The sequence below is a fragment of the Hordeum vulgare genome, chromosome 7H, assembly GCF_904849725.1.
Source record: "Hordeum vulgare subsp. vulgare chromosome 7H, MorexV3_pseudomolecules_assembly, whole genome shotgun sequence".
NCBI lineage: Eukaryota > Viridiplantae > Streptophyta > Magnoliopsida > Poales > Poaceae > Hordeum > Hordeum vulgare.
This window is the reverse complement of record NC_058524.1, coordinates 103,023,769-103,037,918: the sequence shown is the minus strand read 5'-3', so window position 1 is coordinate 103,037,918 and position 14,150 is coordinate 103,023,769.

Sequence of the window (14,150 nt, the reverse complement as noted above, 5' to 3'; positions counted from 1 at the left end):
ACAACTTGCTCCATTGCACCAACCTCAAAAGAGCTACATAACACAAGATAGAAGCAAAACAAAACAACAACAAAATATAACAGATCTCAGACTTGGAAATATTTCAACATCTCTAAAACAACACTATTTCTAGCAACTTGAGAGCAAGCAAACCACACCTAAACATGCATTTCTATTGCAACCAAAATTACGAGGGGCTAGACTATACATCAAAGGGCAACTCTCTAGTTGACAACTCCTTCAAACGAAGCACGGAATAAATCCTACGAAATAGACAAGAGGGCAACATGGCAAAATATCGCGCGAACTAACTTGCTCTAATGCTAAAACTAATTGCACAGAAAAATCCTATAACATATAAAACAAGTGGGGTTGCACAACAATAATTCATCACACGTAAATGCGAGATAATGTCCTATACACGGGAAATAAACTAGCGGCAAATCCCTACACGCAAAAATACCAACATCTACTCTAAAATACATGGCAAGAGGGTTCCTAAAACATGGACATTTTATCTAAGGCATTCGTGCAATCCGGGCGCGTGCGGAAAAAAATACGGGACGAAACTTATTGGGACAGCACGTAAATCTATGCATATGGCGGCTCAAACTACGTCAAACAATTATGCAAGTTGTGAAATCGTATTCTACGCGCAAAACTACACAAAAACCATATGCTACACGCCTCGTTCCGACTAACGGTTTAAAAGTTACGCGCAAAAGAATATACGCTTATTTTTCTGGAATTTAATTAAATTCCGGAAATAACCTAAAAAGAAAATTACTACCGGGCCTAATCTAAATGCTAATGGGCTACAGGGGCATGGGCGTAGTTTAGCTAATACGTCTCCTAGGCGTAAAAGAAAAATAGAGGGCCGGGGGGAGCTGCTCACCTGAGTGGGCCTCGGCCTGGTCGGAGTTGGCGAGGCAGGGCAGGCCGAGCGCGTGGGCATGGGACGCCTGGGCCTCGGGAGGCGGCGGCGCACTCGAGCTGGGCCAACTGCGGGCCCTAGCCGAGTGGGTTGGTGGTGCTGGGGCGAAGTCCCTCGTCGTGCCCGAGGCACGAACCTAGCGCCTGTTGGGGCCTCCAGCGGACGGCGGCGACGGGAGCCCGGCCGGCGAGGCTGCAGGCGATCGGGTGGGTCCGAGGTGGCGGCGTTCCGGCACGAGGCACGGCGGGGCCCTGGCGGATGGCGGTTGGGGTTGCTCGGGGCGAGGCGGCAGATACTCTGGCGGAGGGGTTGGCAGCGAGGCAGGGACCGGCGAGGACCTCCGGGGAGCTCCGGCCGGCGGCCGGAGGAAGGCGGCGGCAGTGGCCGGCGACGAAGGGCAGGAGGTGCCGGCGACCTCGGGAGGAGGAGCGGAGCAGGGAGCTCGGGCAAGGCGGCGGCGGATGGGCCTGCGCGGGCCCGATCTGGGCTCGATGGGCCCACGGCGGCTGGTGGGTGGTGGGAGGAGAGAGATGGCTCGGTTAGGGTTAGGGGGTTGCACGGTTTTCGAGGCAGAGGGGGGTTGGCTGCCTAAAATTAAGGAGGAGGTCTATTTATAGAGAAAGGTGGGGCTGGGTTAACCGGAATTGCGTTCCGGATCCAACCGTGGGGTCGGATTCACATAATTCCGAACGCGGGAACGGTTACGAGGCCGTGTAGAGGGGATATCCGGAGATGAGAGGGAGAACGGGCGGCACAACAATGATTTTTAAAACACCGACAACCGTCCGACGATAGACCGAATACGGTGCCGCTATGGTCGACCATTCGGGTACGAGACGAACTCCGATTGCGACAAAACTCGAGAGGCGGCCTAGCTATAACTAACTACGACCGCATGCCAAGTTTCACCCCGATCAGAGAAAGTTTTACGCACACTTTTAAAAATAGGATTTAAACGTTGCCACAGGCGTGTGTGTGTGTGGTCGGGCTCGAAACGGACAACGATGAGAACCGACAACTAACAACGGATGCAACTTTGAAAACTGGCGGCAATGGAGATGCCGATGCAATGCAGATGATGCGCATGATGCGATGATGATGCGACAAAAGAAAATAGACACACGACGAAAACGGAATAAAGGGGGAATCTTCTGGAACGCCGGTCTCGGGCTGTCACAAACGCCCTCTGGTGTTTGCAAGGCTTTTTGAAGGCAACTGCCCGTCGTTGAATGCGAACATCAATTGCCACAGCCACAACAAAGGATACTACGTGGATGATGATATCTATCCTAAGTGGACTACTATTGTCCATACAATCTCCAACCCTGTAGGAGAGACGAAAAGGAGATTTGAGAAAGAGAGAGCTACGAAGGATGTGGAGCGTGCCTTTGGTGTTCTGTAGTCTCGCTGGGGCATCGTTCGACATCCATCTAGAACTTGGAGCACCAAGGAGTTGTGGGAGGTGATGACTGCTTGTGTGATCACGCACAATATGATCATAGAGGATGAGCGTCCGGAATATTTATTTGGCTTGTGAACTATGATATATTAGTTTGCTTGTGAAGCTATGTAAAATGTTCATGTTTTGTTCGAATTGTGTTTGAAAAACCATGACGAGACGACTATGAGGAGGAAATGGGTCTACGCGTTGGGCGCACTGCCGACCTAAACACAAAAGAGGTCAAATAAAGAGTGGGCAGCACACCCAAACGGACAAAAGACGGACAAAGCTTGCGTCCATTTGGGTTGGCACGTTGGAGTTGCTCTAAAGGCTTTCAAATCATGGAAGTCTCTTATAGTCGATTTTGCTGAAAATACATCAAGCTTCCAATTTTAAAAACATCAAAAAGGAAATCTTGAAGGTTATTTGAACTTTTTTTCTTGCAAAGAATTCAAAACATAGCCTCACAAATTGGAAGAGCACATAATTCTGGAGAAAATGGGTGTGCCCCTCCATGCAGTATCACCTTGTTTGAACAGGGGCAACATTTCACGATGACTTCGGTGTTGGAAATATGCCCTAGAGGCAATAATAAAATGGTTATTATTATATTTCCTAGTTCATGATAATTGTCTATTATTCATGCTATAATTGTATTAACCGGAAACCGTAATACATGTGTGAATATATAGATCACAATGTGTCCCTAGTGAGCCTCTAGTTAGCTAGCTCGTTGATCAATAGATGATCATGGTTTCCTGATCATGGACATTGGATGTCATTGATAACGGGATCACATCATTGGGGAATGATGTGATGGAGAAGACCCAATCCTAAGCATAGCACTAGATCGTGTTGTTCGTCTGCTAAAGCTTTTCTAATGTCAAGTATCATTTCCTTAGACCATGAGATTGTGCAACTCCTGGATACCGTAGGAGTGCTTTGGGTGTATCAAACGTCACAACATAACTGGGTGATTATAAAGGTGCACTACGGGTATCTCCGAAAGTGTCTATTGGGTTGTGCGAATCGAGATTGGGATTTGTCACTCCGTGTGATGGAGAGGTATCCCCACTCGGTAATCCATCATCATATTGAGCTCAATGTGACTAAGGAGTTAGCCACAGGATGATGTGTTACGAAACGAGTAAAGAGACTTGCGGGTAATGAGATTGAACAAGGTATAGGGATACCGACGATCGAATATCGGGCAAGTATCATACTGGTAGACAAAGGGAATTGCATACGTGATTGATTGAATCCTTGACATCGTAGTTCATCCAATGAGATCATCATGGAACATGTGGGAACCAACATGGATATCAAGATCCTGCTATTGGTTATTGATCGGAGAGATGTCTCGATCATGTCTACATGTCTCCCGAACCCGTAGTGTCTACACACTTAAGGTTCGACGACACTAGAGTTGTGAAGGGAATAGTATGTGGTTATCGAAGGTTGTTATGAGTCCTAGATGAGATCCCAAACACCACGAGGAGCTCCGGAATGGTCCGGAGGTAAAGATTGATATATAGGAGTCCTGTTTTGGTCGCCGGAAAAGTTTCGGGCTCATCGGTAGTGTACCGGGAGTGCTGGGAGGGTGCCGGAGGACCCTCGGGAGGGGTGTGACGACCAAAAGGCTTCATGGGCTGTTATATGAGATGTAGCAGCCCTTATTGGGCTGGCCAAGGCCTTCCCTGAAGGTCCATGCGGCTAGGGATAAAGGGATAATGCAAGAAAGCTTAAAAGGAAAGGAGGAAGAGTCCTTCCAAGGGAGTCCACCTCCCTTGTGGGAGGAGGACTCTCCCTTAGATTCGGCCGAACCTCTCCTCCTGGGAGGAGGGGCCAAGGCAGCCCTCCCTATCCCTCCTCCTATATATACTTGAGGTTTTGGCCCTTTTGAGACACACAATTGATCTCTCCCAAGGCGCAGCCCTACCTCTCTCTTCTTCCTCCTCCGCAACACTTGAAGCCCTGCGGGAGAACCACATAGCTCCATCGCCACCACGTCGTCGTGCTGCCGGAGCTCTTCCTCGACTTCTCCTCTCTCCTTGCTGGATCTAGAAGGAGGAGACTTCACCGGGTTGTACATGTGTTGAACACGGAGGCACCGTCGTTTGGTGCATAGATCGGAATCTACCGCGATCTGAATCGTTGCGAGTACGACTCCATCTACCACGTTCTAGCAACGCTTCCGCTTAGCGATCTTCAAAGGTATGAAGATGCTCTACTACTTCACTCGTTGTTGGTTTCTCCATAGATAGATCTTTGTATGGCGTAGGAATTTTTTTGAAATTACTACGATTCCCAACAGTGCCATCCGAGCCAAGGTTCTATGTGTAGATTCTATGCATGAGTAGAACACAAAAGTTGTGGGCGCTGATTTTGTCAATTGTTTGTCGTTACTAGTCTTATCTTGATTCGGCGGCATTGTGGGATGAAGCGGCCCGGACCGACTTTACACGTACTCTTACGTGAGACTGTTCCACCGACCGACATGCACTTGTTGCATAAGGTGGCTAGCGGGTGTCTGTTTCTCCCACTTTAGTCGGATCGGATTCGATGTAGAGGGTCCTTATGAAGGGTAAATAGCATTGGCATATCAACGTTGTGGCTGTCATGTAGGTAAGAAGCATTCTTGCTAGAAACCCTAATCAGCCACGTAAAACTTGCAACAACAATTAGAGGACGCCTAACTTGTTTTTGCAGGGTGTGCATGTGATGTGATATGGCCAAAAGGATGTGACGTATGAGATTGATCATGTTCTTGTAATAGGATCCAAGACTTGCATGTCGATGAGTATGACAACGGGCAGGAGCCATAGGAGCTGTCTTAATTTATTGTATGAGATGCAACGCCATGTTGATTACTTTACTTTATCGCCAACGGTTAATTATAGTAGTAGAAGTAATAGTTGGCGTGACGACTTCACGGAGACACAATGATGGAGATCATGGTGTCATGCCGGTGACAATGATGATCATGATGCCCCGAAGATGGAGATCAAAGGAGCAAGATGATATTGGCCATATCATGTCACTATATGATTGCATGTCATGTTTATCATGTTTTTCATCTTATTGCTTAGAAAGACGGTAGCAAAGATAATATGACCCCTCATTAAAAATTCGAGATATGTATTCCCCTAAGTGTGCACCGTTGGAAGGTTCGTTGTTTCGAAGCACTACGTGTTGACCGGGTGTGATAGATTCTAACGTTCGCATACAACGGGTGTAAGCCAGTTTACACATGTAGAACACTTAGGTTGACTCGACGAGCCTAGCATGTACACATGTAACACCCTGGATATTGCTCATTTCTTTTTTCTTTTGATTTTGGTCTAGATTTGCTTTTTTGTGGCTTGGTAATTTTGGAACCTAAAGGGACCACCCTTGATTTCTCTTCCCTAGTGACTTAAAAACCTCCAAACCATCCCAAGACCTTGTCATTTCCATCTTGAGCCAATCCCAATAATCTTTTCCCTGGGAATATTCCTTTTCCATTAAAGGAAATAACATGTTGCCTTGGGTTGTGAAGCAACCCACATTTCTATCATTCCAAAAATTCCCAAATAATTCTTATAAATTTCTTGGCTCGTTCCTTGTCATGTTTAAAAGTATTCCTCAAATATTCCTTTTCTGATTATTCCCTAGCTGTCAAGTTGTGAAGCAAGTACCTTTTATATCTGCTTGCTTGCTCTGAAACTTTGTGGGCACTCTTTCCTATCCATATCATTGCCTCATGCCAAAATTCAACCTCATTTGGCTAGTAAATATTTCTTGGCAAATTTCCAAAGTTCCTGATCCACAGGAAGCTTTGTGAAGCAAGTGCCACCTAAAGGTATTCAAATAGGTTGAAAATTTTCCATGATCTCAATAGGCTCAAATCATGCCTCTCCACCAAATTTGAGCATCACCCCATCAACTGTGTGACCACAACATCATATCTTTGTCTCTGGTCATTATTTTGGATTGTGAAGCAACTGTACTTTATGTTGCTCCATAATTTCTGAAATTTTACCAAGACATTCTCCTACCTGTAAAACATCTCTACACCAAACTGGAGCTCATTTTATTCAGCCATTTCCCCTGAGTAATTTTCCTAAGATTCTATCTAGTGGGATTCTGTGTGAAGGAAGTACCACTTTGGTTTTTCCAGATGGTATGAAATTTATACAGTATCTTCATATGCCTAAATAATTCATCTCCTCCAAATTTCAGCTACATCTCAGTTGTTAGGTGAGTGCCACATCAAGATTTGTATTCTGGACCAGATTGGTCAGTTGCAAAGCAACAATATTGAATCTTGGTCCTTTTCTTCTAAAACTTCACATGATTGTAGTCCTTCTTAACCAAAACTTCTCAGACATTAGCTTTGATTCCTATCACCTCTCTGTTCATCATAATAGTGTAGCCAAGTTTGCTAAAACAAACTTGCAGTGATCCTTACCATCACACCAGTTACCCATTTGCTGATATCTCACCTCGAGGATGCCTTGGGGAACAAGGACTACACCCCAAACAAGGTGTGCCAGCCTCTCTTGTCCCCTCCGAGCAAGTACACACGGTGACCACGCGGCTGGCGTGCCATGTGCGCGCTCTATGCATTGGGGCCCTTGGAGTTGTCGGTTTCTTCTCTCCCTCGACACCTAGCCATGTCCAGGGGCTTCCCCGTGTTGTCTTCCTTTGCTCTAGACCCCTCACCCCCTCTCTCGTCCCCTCCTACGCGGTGCGGGAGCCGCGCCTGTGACCTGCAGCCGCCGTCGCCGTCGCTCGAGCTCTCCCGAGCTTTCCCGACCTCGCCTGAGCCATCTCCGTCCCTCATCAAAGCTGCTCTACGCCGCTACCGGCCAGCCATGTCACCTCAGAGCTCCAGTGCGTGGCTAAGATTGCCACGGCGGCCGTCCTCATCTCCTCTCGTCGGCCGGCTATAAAAGTCGTGGCCCAAGCCTCCCTGAGCATGGCCAGCCCCCATCAGTCTCCTCTCCCTCCCGGACCCCCTCCTAGCCCAAGCAATTGAGCCCTTGAGCTCGGATTGCTGCCCTCTGGCCGAAGCTTTGCCGCCAGCCTCCGCTTAAATTAAAGTCGTCCGAGCTCTTTCCCTCTCTCTAACCCTCACCAATGCCCTTCCCTAGCCACCCCGAACCTCCCCATGGCCTTGGCCTCTCCTCTCTGTGGCTATGGCACCCTGCCCATCTTCACCGACGCCGGTCGTTGCCATGGCCAAGGGTGTGCTCGCACCGGTCCTGAATGGATGCGCCCCGTTGGCCGAGCTTGCAGGTAGGGTGGGTGTCCCGACTGGTGGCCCTCGCCGCCGGCAATCATCACCGGAGATCACTGCTGCCTTGGCCGGGCACGCGATCGAGAGGTGGACGAAGGCCCTGCGAGCAGGCCCCACGCGTCAGTGGGTCAGCCAGCCGGGCCTAGTAGTTTAAGTGGAAGCGTAGTCCACTGTAGCGCGCCTTTCCATTGCTGAAAGTGTACTCTCCTGCTGCTTTGGGTAAAAAGGTGCTTCCCCTCAGCTGAAGACGTATTTTGCCCGAAGGCGCTTTCTGCAAACCAGCCAGGGACCTGTTTGTAGAAGTTCCTTTGACAGATTGGTCCCTAAACTTCAAGAGGTCATATCTTTTTACCCGTAACTCCAATCGAGGTGATTCCAAAGCCCACGTCTTCGTCTCATGGAGCCCGTTATGATGGTTTCATTTTCATTATGTGTTCGCATTCTGAAAATGGCCATTTTTCCCTTGCCTCTAAACAGCCCCTCCGAGAGAGAACTGTTTCCGGCAATCAATTCCGCGGACTCTCCGCACCTCCTCCTACATGGTTCCATCACCCCCAGGCAAGCCACAACCCTCATTTGCATAATTGCATTGCAATATCATAGTTTAACCAATTACTTTAATCGCAAGTATAATTCTTTGTAGTATGGATTAGGTTATGCAATGTTTGAATAAATTCTCGAATAGGTGACTACTATGTTTAGTACGGGATTGTTAGTAAATAGTATTTTACCCACTAGTTGATGCCATGACATTGCAGATTATTGTCTATGATTATTTTGGGTTTCATCCGACAGTTTGTGGATATGAATCAATAGAAGTGGCTTGAGCTTATTGGTTATTGGATTACTATGATATCGGAGTGTCGGCTATGACAGAAATATTATTCGGGGATAAGATAATTAGTTGGTTGATCAAGAGTCACCTTTCCGGGCTTATCCGTTCAGCCACATTTGCCGGTATGGGACAACCTCGACTTGGTGTGATCGCGTGCTCTTTTATCGGTACCACCAAAGAGGGAAGGTTATGTGCGCGTGCTTCCCTGGCCTGGTAGGCGGCGATAACCTTGTGAGCCCAGTTGAGTTGTATGGGCCCGTCCCCGTTTGGGACAGTTTAGTTTGGCCACGACGGTGGCAGGTGTCATGAGGACACAGGGGCCACCCATGGCAAGACTCCGGGGGAGTATGAATGCCGGTGGTACGATGGGAGAGTCACGGGTCAGGCAGATTTCGTTGGAGCAACGCTGGTCCACCCGAATGGGATCATGAGGCCAAGTACTCCATGGTGTGGGTAAAGTGCGCAACCTCTGCGGAGTGAAAAATCTATTCGAATAGCCGCGTCCACGGTATTGGACAGCTCGTCCAGACCTCACTAGGTGATCAATCATGACCATAGTAGTGATACTAATGATGGAAGAACTCGTCTGAGTATGGTAGTAGTTGGGCATCATGCCGGTGACAAGTCTCGGTGTCTGTCTTGAGGATATATGCTAAAGTTTCTTGGTGAGATCACGAGTTGGTCACCAGAGTACGGTGAGAGTAGTGTGGTATAGTTAGTTTCAACTATCCCTTCGGTGATGATTAATCTTTACCTAATCTTGATTGCTATGATGTTGTCTTACCTTAATGCTGATGTTTTTTGTGAGCTTGCGAGTACATTCGAAGTACTCACCTGACGTGTCATGCCAGTTTGCAGGTCATGTCATGATTGCGTGCTTGTCGAGGATCCCGAGCTGTGAGCTAGGATACGCGTTCCAGCCAGAGTCCGTGCGGAGTGGAGTCCATCACCACCGTCGTTGTTCCATTGCTAGCGTAGAATTACCCTAGGCAGGCGTAGTATCGCCGTGGCGATGTAATCCAAGTACCCTTGTAACCTTTTCCATAGTAATAAAGAGCTGATTTGTTCTATGCCAATGGTGACATATTCCAGAAGACTTGTCCCTGGGCTGGAATACGGGGCGTTCCGGTTTCCTCTGAGCCGGGGTGCCACAAGCGTTGGTATCAGAGCAGGTCTGGCTGTAGGACACCCTAGACCGCGCGAGCATTAGTAACCGGTAGTATAGGGTCTAGTTGGATTGCTGCACTTGTTTGCTGCATTTGTTTGTGCATAGCATGCATATAAACTAGATATTTTATCACTAATGATTGATCTGATGAGTGCAGGTGGCATGGGTCTCGATGCACCACCTGTACCCACTAGTTGAATATTTTCTCCTTGGTGTGGTGTCATCTTCGCCCCGGTGGAGTGATGCTAAGGTGCCTGGTTGTGTCAATCCCTTGTCGGATTAATGCACCGGTACCACACCAATGTATTCTCTTCAGCCACCCTATTGTCTCGGTGATAGATATGCTTCTATCCCGGATCTTTCCCATCCCTCTAGCCGCGTTGGCAACCCTTACTGATCTTGCTTATCACAAAAGGGCAATGCCCGCAAGCCTTATTTTCATCGTTATCCCACCCTGCCCTCCATCCTCTGGACGAGTACGGTTTTACTCCGTAAGCTTGATGATGATGCGGTCGTGACCCCCGTGTTCCGACCCACGATCATCAAGTTCGTCCTCATCAGCTTTCTTCCCACACATTGGTTCACTTTCATGCACACCGCCATAGAGTGTTAGATCGTAGCACCGGAGTTCTTGCCAGATTTGTGTGCTTAAGTAGGAATGCATATTATTGCTGTGAAAAGCTGTAGAGTATGTGTTATTGCTGGTGATCTTGCTACTTTGTGTGTGTGTGCATTAGTCTTTTATCTTGCTTCTTTCTTTGGGCCCTTGGTGTTACCTTATTTTTCCCCTTATGAAAGTTGCTCACCGACACTGGACCCAAAGAATCAATGAAGAGACAGTCATTTGGAAGCTCAGTTCAGCAATATAGAATTTTCAGCAGACTGCATTATAGCGGGAATATCGGGGCTAAATATAAATGATATCCTGGCTGGATGGGTTATCAGCATCAAGTATACATGAGTGCAACCTTCGCAGCAACAATCATCGAATCAACAAGAAGGAAAGGATGTGTACAATTCGAGTCAAAGGTATGATTCATATACGCGGTTGAGTCTGTTATGAATACAATTTGAAACCTTCTATTCCTCGGAAAGAAGTCAGAATGTGCTATGAACTTAGTCTTCAACAAGAAGGATAGCTGAATACCCTATTTCATACAACAAGTAACCGACAACAGGAACATTAAGGAGATATATATGCACTTAGCTTGCATATGGCAAAAACAAAGCTTCAGGTATAAGCAAACCAGTCTTTCTCTCCAAGCTACTAGAAAAGCTTACGACGCAAGGTTCCTGTGACTTCCTCAATACGACAAACGAATATTTGCCCATACAAGACACCCATGCTTCTCCAGTAAGTTATCACAACAAGCTTCCGACATGAGGAAGCTACCCCAACAGAAGCTTCGAGCACAAGCTATACAGTCATCCTTGACACGACACTCTTGATGACTTACAACACAATCTAAGTAACCTTTATCGAGAAGGCATCACATTCTCACTAGTACAAGATATTCCACCAACAACTAGCAGCATATGACCATGCATCTTAAGTGTCCGCCCCACAACAGTTGGTCAGAAGGAAAAAAGTCAGTCAGGACACAAGCCTGCTTCAGGAATCAAGCACTCAGCCGCATAGACCCAATATATATGATGGACAGGTTGCCAAGGCCATATGAGTTAATCATACAATGATGCAAGCTCGGTGAGAATCCGACTATTGCATGAGCTATATAAGAAGAAGAAGAACACCAGTTATACACTTCAGTGACCAACAACCTATGGATAAGCTGTATGGGACGCGGATGAACCCTTGCCCGTCTTTCTTTGGTGACGGCACCACACCTGTGTTCTGAGCTGTTTTCGGCCGTCTGGGGTGGATGCCGACTTTTAATTCTCTAGTCAGCAACTGGTCCATGTTCTGAGCTGCTTTTCAGCCGTCTCAGGCAGTTGTAGAATTTCTTTTCGTAGTAGTGACCCTATGCTCTGAGCTGTTTCTCAGCCGTCTTAGGGAACTGCTAGTTTCTTCTTATCAACACCGTCTCATGCTCTGAGCTGCTTTTCAGCTATCTTGAGTCGGGGTTGAGTTACTCTAGTAATGTCCCAGATCTGAGTTGTAAAGACCGTTCTGGTGGCTACTGGTTTATTTGCCGGTTTCATCCAAGGGTTCAGACGATCGTTACCCTACAACTACAACTTGTTAAGTAATATGCCTGTCGAAATATTGTACCTAGAAGCACCCAGGGCCATCCATGGAATAAAGAACACATCATACCAAGATCTTTCAACTAAGGATCCAGGCAAAGAGAACCATAATGAAGGAGCAAGATTGGCCATACATGTATGATAAGGGTTGCAAGATGAACATGGTACAGATACTCAAAACAGTCTGGTTCGATACCAATCATCATGGGTACACACCCATGGGGTCTATTCCATTTGCAAGGACCATATATCGAGTGAACCCGCTCAGCCCAACTAGATATTCGCAGAAACGTCAGAAGGGGATATTCGAATCTGTGAGGATGACTCGGCAGTTCGATTGCAACAATAGTGTTAAAGCATTACACGACCTACTATTCATTTAAAGGTGTCGACAGACGGAACGACCAGAATGTTGGACGACAACCTCGGAGCATGTGTCCTCACATATGGGAATCAGTCAAAGGACAGCCTGCCATGAAAAAGATCTTTTTGCCAAAACCTCTGTCAGTCAAGTCAGTAGACATAAACGGATGGAAGTGAGAGTAACATATGAGGATCGAGTGAAACAAAACACCTCGAAGCTACGCAGTGAGTCAGATAACCCAGCAGGAGCATCATACCAAGGCAAAAAGGAAACCTGAGTTGGAAACGGTTTCCTCAAGTGGGGATATTCATGCTTGAACCCTGAGCAACCAAATCTCAAGGACAAGATTTCTTTAAGGGAGGTAGGTTTGTAACACCCTGGATTTTGCCCATTTCTTTTTTATTTTGATTTTGGTCTGGATTTGCTTTTCTGTGGCTTGGTAGTTTTGGAACCTAAAGGGATCACCCTTGATTTCTCTTCCCTAGTGACTTGACAACCTGCAAACTATCCCAAGACCTTGTCATTACTATCTTGAGCCAATCCCAATAATCTTTTCTCTGGGAATATTCCTTTTCTATTAAATGAATAACCCCGTTGCCTTGGGTTGTGAAGCAACCCACATTTTTATCATTCCAAAAATTCCCAAATAATTCTTATAAATTTCTTGGCTCGTATCTTCCTCAAATATGACAAAATCCTTCCTTGTCATGTTTAAAAGTATTCCTCAAATATTCCTTTTCTGATTATTCCCTAGCTGTCAAGTTGTGAAGCAAGTACCTTTTATATCTGCTTGCTTGCTCTGAAACTTTGTGGGCACTCTTTCCTATCCATATCATTGCCTCATGCCAAAATTCAACCTCATTTGGCTAGTAAATATTTCTTGGCAAATTTCCAAAGTTCCTGATCCACAGGAAGCTTTGTGAAGCAAGTGCCACCTAAAGGTATTCAAATAGGTTGAAAATTTTCCATGATCTCAATAGGCTCAAATCATGCCTCTCCACCAAATTTGAGCATCACCCCATCAACTGTGTGACCACAACATCATATCTTTGTCTCTGGTCATTATTTTGGATTGTGAAGCAACTGTACTTTATGTTGCTCCATAATTTCTGAAATTTTACCAAGACATTCTCCTACCTGTAAAACATCTCTACACCAAACTGGAGCTCATTTTATTCAGCCATTTCCCCTGAGTAATTTTCCTAAGATTCTATCTAGTGGGATTCTGTGTGAAGGAAGTACCACTTTGGTTTTTCCAGATGGTATGAAATTTATACAGTATCTTCATATGCCTAAATAATTCATCTCCTCCAAATTTCAGCTACATCTCAGTTGTTAGGTGAGTGCCACATCAAGATTTGTATTCTGGACCAGATTGGTCAGTTGCAAAGCAACTATATTGAATCTTGGTCCTTTCCTTCTAAAATTCACAGGATTGTAGTCCTTATTAACCAAAACCTCCCACACTTTAGCTTTGATTCCTATCACCTCTCTATTCATCATAATAGTGTAGCCAAGTTTGCTACAGCAAACTTGCAGTGATCCTTACCATGACACCAGTTACCCATTTGCTGATATCTCACCTCCGGGATGCCTTGGGGAACAAGGACTACACCCCAGACAAGGTGTGCCAGTCTCTCTTGTCCCCTCTGAGCAAGTACACACGGTAACCACGCGGTCTGCGTGCCATGTGCGCGCTCTATGCATTGGGGCCCTCCGGGTCATCGGCTTCTTCTCTCCCTCGACACCTAGCCATGTCTAGGGGCTTCCCCGCATCGTCTTCCATTGCCGTGGACCCCTCTCCCACTCTCTCATCCCCTCCTACGCGGTGCGGCAGCCGCGCCCGTGACCTACAGCCGCCGTCGCCGTCGCCCGAGCTCTCCCGAGCTTTCTCGACCTCGCATGAGCTATCTCCAACCCTC